Source organism: Nematolebias whitei, chromosome 1, assembly GCF_014905685.2.
Source record: "Nematolebias whitei isolate Nwh7 chromosome 1, NemWhi1, whole genome shotgun sequence".
Taxonomy (NCBI): Eukaryota; Metazoa; Chordata; class Actinopteri; order Cyprinodontiformes; family Rivulidae; genus Nematolebias; species Nematolebias whitei.
The window spans coordinates 83,745,203-83,753,544 of record NC_056498.1 but is presented as its reverse complement, the minus strand read 5'-3'; the positions used below and the strand labels follow the sequence as shown (position 1 = coordinate 83,753,544).

The following is an 8,342-nucleotide window of genomic DNA, read 5'->3' as shown; positions in this document are numbered from 1 at the left end:
GATAGATAGATAGATAGATAGATAGATAGATAGATAGATAGATAGATAGATAGATAGATAGATAGATAGATAGATAGATAGATAGATAGATAGATAGATAGATAGATAGATAGATAGATAGATAGATAGATAGATAGATAGATAGAGTAACAGTTGTTTAAATTGAAACCAGCAGTGTTTAGCAGGCTTTCTTCCTTTTGTTAGGAAACATTAAAACAGATTACCGGTAATTTCAGATAACCAACATTGGTCAAAAGCACTCTGGCACCACAGCACAACATCAGATTATCATATTTTTTGCAGTATAAGTCGCACCTTTTTGCATAAATTAGCATGCCCTGCGACTTATGCATCGAAGCGACTAATATAATTTTTTTTCCTCATATTTATAACTCAATTTTTGGTTGAGATCTGACAATTTCATTCATTCTGACATAGAAAATATTGAACACTACCATTTTCAGCCACTAGATGGCGCTTGACTAAAATGGCAAGCCAAGTGTCTCATTAATAGGTAAAAGTGGCTATTAATGAGTCACTTGGCTTGCCATACCAAGCCACCTTCGTCTTGCTCCAGATCTCCTGGAGTAAACGTCAAATCAGCTGCATTTCACTGCACCGCCCAGGTGAAATGCAGCTGATTTGACCATTAAAGTGCATTTATTAAGGAAAAGTTCAAATGAGACACACCTTTACTATAATGTCGAGCAAACAAATAAATGTTTTTAAATGTTAATCTTGTTAAATTCTTATTAAAGTCCTCCCGTGCACCCTCCCGCAGCCTCCATTTGGCAGCCAATCGATTTGTGGCACACAACACTGGCCCACATTTCCAGGTGGTCAGTGGTGATGCATAATAGATACGACATATACGACAAAGCAACAAAATTATGTTTTTTCCACTTTATTAGACATATTTGGACTGATACGACATACGGCGGCGTGTACAGTATATGTATAAAGTGATTCCTGTGCAAACCCCAGCACCAGTAGAAATGGCTACAGTGCAGCATGTACCTCAGTACACAGACTAATATCTGTAACAACTTTATGAAGTTTCCTGTCGTACAGTTACAATTCTTGTCTTAATGCGTACTGATCTAAGAGTCAGATTAAAAAAAAAAAAAAGTAAATCACAGAAAAGCACTTGTCAGTAAGTGAATATGAAACAAATATAAAATGCCTTGCAGAATCTGAAAAGCTTTTGTGATTTGTGTATACCATTACAATTTAAAATTAGTTTTTAAAGTGTATGTTTTCATTAGTGATACTTGTCTTTAAAGCAGATGCTATCTACATAAACAGAGCATAAAAAATACTGTAATTTTGATGTGTTTTTCATTTTAGAGCAAAAACAATGCAGGTACAAATTTAAATTGGCGGGTGATATAGTTGGGCCATTTTTGGTGTCCTGTATATGATGTGAACTCGAACTATGAAACAAGAAAATTGCTTCTACCTCCAGAATTTTCACTTATTATAAAAATGTGTTTTGTTTTAATACAAATCATACAATGGTTACATTTTGCTACATGCACAGATTTGTTTTATATTCAATATTCCACCAATATGTAATTTCTCAACCAAAGAAACAATATTGTAGGTACAAAACACCAATAGGTCATCTCTTATTTGTTGCTTGTTCTTCTAATGATGCATTGACCAGTTCTCAATCCCAAAACTCATGTCAGTGGATGATCGTGCTAACTTCTCAATGATGTACAAGTAATGGCAAGTCAATAAAGTGTTTTCACACAAGCCTGAACATACTGGCATTTTCTAGTTCAAATAAAAGGCTTCTTAAAAAAAGTAAAGAGTAACCATTTAGATACAGAGTGGCTGTTTCTAAAAGAAACTAAATCCTATAAACAAACAGCAGTATCATCCTCACAGCACCAAAGCCTCCTGACACTGACATGCTCCTATCTGCCAAAGAGGTGTTTGTGGTGGGGGTTCTTTGTGACTTCAAATGACCTTGTTATCCCTGTTGGGATCAGACTGAGAATATCCTTCCTTTAAGCTTTCAGTGGTCAGGTTTCAAGTGAGAAACCCAAAGCTGTGCTCATTTAAAAGGTGCTGGTTCTGGACAGTTAATACCAAAACCTTTTTTTTTCTTCTCCATTGGCTCCCTGTTAAATTCAGAATATAATTCAAGATCTTACTTCTAACATACAAAGCTCTCAACAACCTAGCTCCATCTTATATTACAGCTCTTATTCTAACAGGCCACTTTGCTCTCAGACTGCAGGTTTACTTGTGGTTCCTATGTTTCCAGAAGCAGAATGAGAAGCAGATCTTTCAGATATCAGGCTCCTCTCTTGTGGAACCAACTTCCAGTTTCTGTTGTGAGACTGACACATTGTCCATTTTTAAAAATAGGCTCAAGTCTTTCCTTTCTGATAAATTCTATAGTTAGGATCGGCTTGGGTTTCCTGACATATCGCTTAGTTATGCTGCTATAGGCTTAGACATACTTTTACAACAAATCAACCTCATTTCATCAAATGAATACTGGTAGTTATAAATGAATACAAATGAATCATTTGTATTTGTAATTGTTTCTATCCTGACGTGCTTTTTTAAAAAAATCTTTCCTCCTAGTGAGGACCTGCTCACCTCCATTCTGGACCTGCCGTTCTGTGTCCGTTTCTCCTTCCTGTCCTCTCAAACCCAGCTGTTCAAAGATGGCCACTTGTCCTGAGCCTGGTTCTGCTGGAGGTTTCTTCCTGTTATGAGGGAGGTTTTCCTTTCCACTGTTGCCTTTGTGCTTGCTCAGGATGGGAGACTGCAACGAAGTGAAGACTCAACACAATCTGCTGTCTTCCTTAGATAGAGAACTTTAATAAATAACATTTATAATGTATGTGAATGTTTTTGTACAGTGCCCTGAGATAACTTATGTTGTGACTTGGTGCTATATAAATAAACTGAATTGAATTGAGGAAGGCCAAAGAGGAGATCTATGGATGCAGTTAAGAGAGGAGATGAGGTAGTTGGAGTGAGGACAGAGTGAGATGGAGGAGGATGACTCGCTGTGGAGACTCCTGAAGAGAGGAAAGCTGAACACTATCACTTCACCTTGTCATCTGTGCTCATACGTTTATTCTGGACAACCCATACCATGCACAGAAGTTCAACAGTCACTTGGATTCAGGTCAGAGAGAACATTCCTCACAATCACTTTTCTCCAGCATTGCTTACATAAGTATTAAAGACCCTCAGATGGTCCATCTAATTTCAAAAATGATTCTCTTTCCAAAAACCATCCACAGACTCCAAGAATTTTAAATAATCTGAACTGTTATTTCATCAAAACAAACAAGTCAGAACCTTATTTCTTGCAGCTTAAAACTGTGGAGAGGCAACCTTGTTTTCCACACAGGTTTAAGAGTTTGTGATTATTCCCACATCTGCCTGATGCCTCTCCCCAAAGGCAACTTCAGAGTAAAACCGACTTTAACTCCTCTCCAGTTGTTGACATCCAAAGCCAGCATTGTGCTTTGAGGTGACAATATCTAGTTGACATCCTCATCAGTTTCCTTTCCCGCCCTCAAACTTACATGCATGCCATGTCCTAGGAGTCAGCAATCAGCATGTACCCGTAATACTGACAATCTGCAGACTTGAGTCTTAAAGTTCCTTTTCACCCAGCCCATAATGCTTTTGATCTCAACTTCTTCCCATATGAAGGCAGCATCTTTTGGCTTTTACAGGTTGAGTGGCCCAAAGAGGCAAGGCTTGGGCACCAGGTACTTGCTGGACTGGCTCCAAGGTGGTGTCCCAGTTTCTTTGTTCTGAGTGCGACATTCTGATCAGTTTGAAGTTACTTCACTTGAGCAAGACCCTTAACCCCCACCATCTGCTTCCCTGGGCACCGACAGCTCCCTGCTCCAGACAGAAGGCTGTGGTAGCTCGGTGGAAGGGCGTCCACCATAAAAATTATTAATTTAAATCCTTTTGCATTTAAACTAATTACATTCATCTCATAGAAAACAAACAAAGCACATTTATTAGAGAGCCCAGGTTAGTCAAGATGGGGTGGAATTGTATCAAGGAGCAACTGAGTCCCTTTCAGTTTCCAGTGGTGATGGTCAGAAGTTGAAGGAAGGCAAGGGTCCGTGTGGACTATGAAGTTTACATTCAACACGGTTACCTGTAGTGAGGAGAGAGCAGGTGGAAGAGAGCTTGGGGAGGTGGAGGTGTTCTCTGGAGCACCAAGGAATAAAAGTCAGTATAAGTGAGTGAATATATGCATGTGAATGAAAGGGAGAAAGAACAAGTAAATTTTTAAATTGTAGGGGTAACGTACAAACTTGTTACAGGTTTGGCTAAACTGTTGATTTGTCAACAAAAATGAATTTAACCAAAGCAAAGCATAAACAAAACCTATAAGGAAAACTTGCACGTTCATTTTCAGTTTCACAAAAGGGGATTTAAGCAAGTGTGTATCAAACAAGAGTTTAATATCAATATTCTAATGTACATTTATTACTTTTAAATAAATATTCAATCATTAAAAAATATTACATACATCCTCAAATAAAAATATATTTATATATTTATGGAAAAAACAGGAAAAAAACACAAATGTAAAAGACAACGTCATCTGCAGTTTCCTTTTTTTTTTTTGTTGAGACGTTTCGCCCTCCATCCGAAGGGCTTTATGAGTCTGAGGAGTCACAAACAAACTGTTTTCCTCACTAACAGTACACTCCTACAGTGGACCAGCCAGCTTGCTGGTGTCAAGATGGTTTCTGGGGGTCGTCCTCTGCCCCATCAACTCCTCCCAGGCAGGCAGCCACAGCCAAAGTGATGCAAGACATAAAGGTTCATGCTCAGCAATCCAGGTAAAAAAAAATTCTACTATGTTCAGTCACATCATCTGGACGTTGAGAGATTAGAGATGTTGAGAAATGTTTCGCACTCCATCCCAAGGGCTTCATCAGTTGCTTCTCAATGTCTCTCAATAAAAAAAAAAAACTGTCCAGATGACCTGACTGAACATTGTTGGATTTTTTTTAACCTGGATTACAGAGCATGAACCTTGATGTAAACGATAAGGGATAGAGGGTGAGGGATTCCTTACACTTAAACATATTTTGTACACAAAAAGTCACTACAGTTGGACCAGAAAACTTGCAATTATAATAAAACATAGCTGCCACATTGTTCAGTCAGGTGCTATTAAAGCTCTGGCACAAAGCTTAGACATAGCAGCTGTACCACTACAGTGTTGCTGAAAGGTTTGCTGCTGCTTCCAGGGCTCTGCAGTGCAGTGTGTGACAGTGTGCATCTCTGAACGCAGCCTTCCCTGGCAATACGGTCAATCAGGGCCCTTCAAGTCTCCTTGAGCAGCAGTTGAGTCAAAAAATGACTGTTAAAAGAACGTGCAATAACAAAATAATGCACTCTACAGAGAGGTTCAAAACTAGTCAGACATCAAGTCATCTGCATATATATATATATATATATATATATATATATATATATATATATATATATATATATATATATATATATATTTATATATGTTTTGATATTGTTTACTTATCAGTACTAAAAGTCTGGAGTACAAAAATAGATTTCCTGCATTTTTCTTTACTTAAAAAACATAAAAAATAAGCTAAGTTATAGGATATACCATGAAAATGTCTCTAATCTATCCTTTCTTGTACAGAAGTGTGTAATTTGATGATAATTGAGTCAATAGTTAATTTTCTCTTTCCTCTCTCGGTTTCTTTCTCCTTGCCTTATCCCCTCAGTGCTCCGACGAGTATCGTGTACGTTTCGTCCTTTGACTGAACAGGTAGTGGATGAAATCAAAAGGTCGATGTTGGCTTGGGTGAGCAGGCTGCTGCCCCTTTGGCAACCTCTTCATAAAATGGACTTCACGCTGGTGCTGGCGTGTTCGTGAGCCCTTCCGCGGCCGCCCACGCCGGGTGAAGGCCATGTACCAGCCATCGTAATGAGCATTCCTCAGCGCGGTGTAGTTGTTTTCCAGAACAATCTCTGTGAAGATACAGTCGCGACCCTGTCCGTTTTTCTGCAGAAACACAGACAAATGGTGATTTGGACCATCTTCAAATTGGGAACAGGGAAAAAAAAACACTAACATAACTTTCTAATGAAGTTGTCTTCTGTAGTAACACATATAGAAATATAAGAATATAAATAATTACAAATACAAAACAAGTTGAGCAGAGTAAGTAAAGACAGTAGCATAGTGAAGAAATGTGGTCAGTTTGTCTGCCAGATTATATTTACAAACTGGAATCTATCAAATAAATATGATTTAAACCATTTTAGAGTTGTTCCTGTAATCCCAATAACATATTCAAGCCTCTGTAGTAAAATATTGTGATCAACTGTATCAAATGCAGCACTGAGGTCTAACAGGACTAGTATAGACACTAGTCCATTGTCTGAGGCCATGACAATATCATTACACGTTGGGGGGTAGGGGGTGGATGTCTCATCCCCAATCAGTAGAAATTCATGTATTTCTAGTGTAGCTTTATCATAACACTTTCTTGCCATACAGTTTATATTAGTCATAAATGTTAGCTTGATACGTTTTTTTAAATCAAAATTTTTTAATTGATTTTTAACATACGAAAATAAAATAAAAAGAGAACACAAAAGAACAAAAAACCCTCCCACTCCCCAACCCCCCTCACACTGGATCAGTCAAACATACATAAACAAATTAAACAGATACTGACATGTTTTCTACATACAATATAAAAGTGTCCCAAAATCTTTTTACAGAACCCTTCAGGGTTGATCAATTTTTTCCTAAATGGATATGATACATCGCTTCTCTTAGCCAATGTACATATGCTGGGGGGTGTGGGTCCATCCAATTGCACAAAATTAGCCTCCTGGCCAGAAGAAAGCCAAAGGCAATCACATCCTTCTTGCAATTTGCTTAAGGACGTATCCACAGGTACAACCCCAAATCTGAGATGAGTGGTGATGGGTGTACAGTTTTGCCAAATATACCAGAGAAAGTGTCAAAATAGATTGCCAAAAAGTCTGCAGTTTGGGACAGGTCCATAATGCATGTAAGAGTGTAGCTGGGGTTTGTTTGCAACAATTGCATGCGGGGTCCAGGTCAGCTTTGATCTTGGACAACTTGTCAAATTGAAGATGAGTAAATGTTCTTAATGATCCCTTTCCAGATTGAGTCTGATAGGGGTATATATGGGTTTCTCCAGGTCCACTTCTGACTTCAATGTAAGGGAGTCCAAACTGGACTCATGGTGTGAACTAATACCCTTTTTCCATTAATACCAGCACAGCGCAGTTCGACTCGGCTTTGCATGGTTCCAAGGCTTTCCCACTAGCAATTATTCATGGAATCGGCCCCTTTTTCAGTACCTACTTCTCTGGGGTTCCAAGCGTACCGAGCTGGCCTTAAAATGTGATGTCAGAGCACTGTCGGTCACTGATTGGTTAGGGGTGGAATCATTGGTTGTTTGTGAAACTGTTCACAACAACCCAATCCGCCATTTGCAATAACTCGAACTTGGAGGAGTGACTGGACCTATTTTGCAGATTTAAAAAACAATAATGACAACACCGTGGTCTAATGCTGAAGTGCAGGAGTTTTTGTGCTTGGTGGTTGACAACAAAATTCAGAGCGAGCTCAAAGGAGCGACTCGCAATGAAAACTGTTTAAAGAGGTGTCGGAGCTGATGGATTCTCATGGCTACCAGTGAACTCTGAAGCAATGCTGGGAGAAGCTAAACCTCGGCTGAAATCAATGGAGGATGATGGTGAGTGTTTTCTAACTTTAAGCATATTTTAAGTTACTCGTCCCATCAGTTTGGAGCATATTTCGAACAAACAAAAGAGGCTGACGCCATTGCCCCTGAAATAATAGGACAGCTAATTAGCATCAATGCTAGATGTGCTGTTCCTGTTTTTCCACTATATTTTGATCTGCAGCTACATGTTGTTGTGTGTTTCTTTTATTCCAGAATGTCTTCCAGCATGTGACGGTTTGATCAAAGCTCCCAGGCTTCTGCCCCTGCTCCATTGAAGGCATCTGGAGCTCTGTCGTACCACACATTGATTGTACATTTGTTACTTTCCAATAAACAAAGTGTTTCTTATGTGCTTACATCATGACGTGCGAAGGAAGGAAGCTAGCAGACTCGTTAGGACATACTTATTAGATATGTTAGATTTTAAATATCATAACAATTAGATATTTCATAGTTTCAGATACTAAATCATGATTATGAGCTAAATCCAGATTTTATCCAATCTGTGGGTTATTATTATTACTATTTCATCCATCCATCCATCCATCCATCCATCCATCCATCCATCCATCC

The 8,342-nt window shown here is 38.7% G+C and overlaps 2 protein-coding genes across 2 annotated transcripts in view; one reads left to right on the top strand and one right to left on the bottom strand.

The window, feature by feature from the left end:
- Positions 1 to 8,342, bottom strand: part of LOC119413748 — an 880,117-nt gene that overhangs the window by 339,765 nt on the left and 532,010 nt on the right. The window lies entirely within an intron of this gene.
- fgf8a (fibroblast growth factor 8a) overlaps positions 1 to 8,342 on the top strand; it is a 19,043-nt gene that overhangs the window by 9,904 nt on the left and 797 nt on the right. The window lies entirely within an intron of this gene.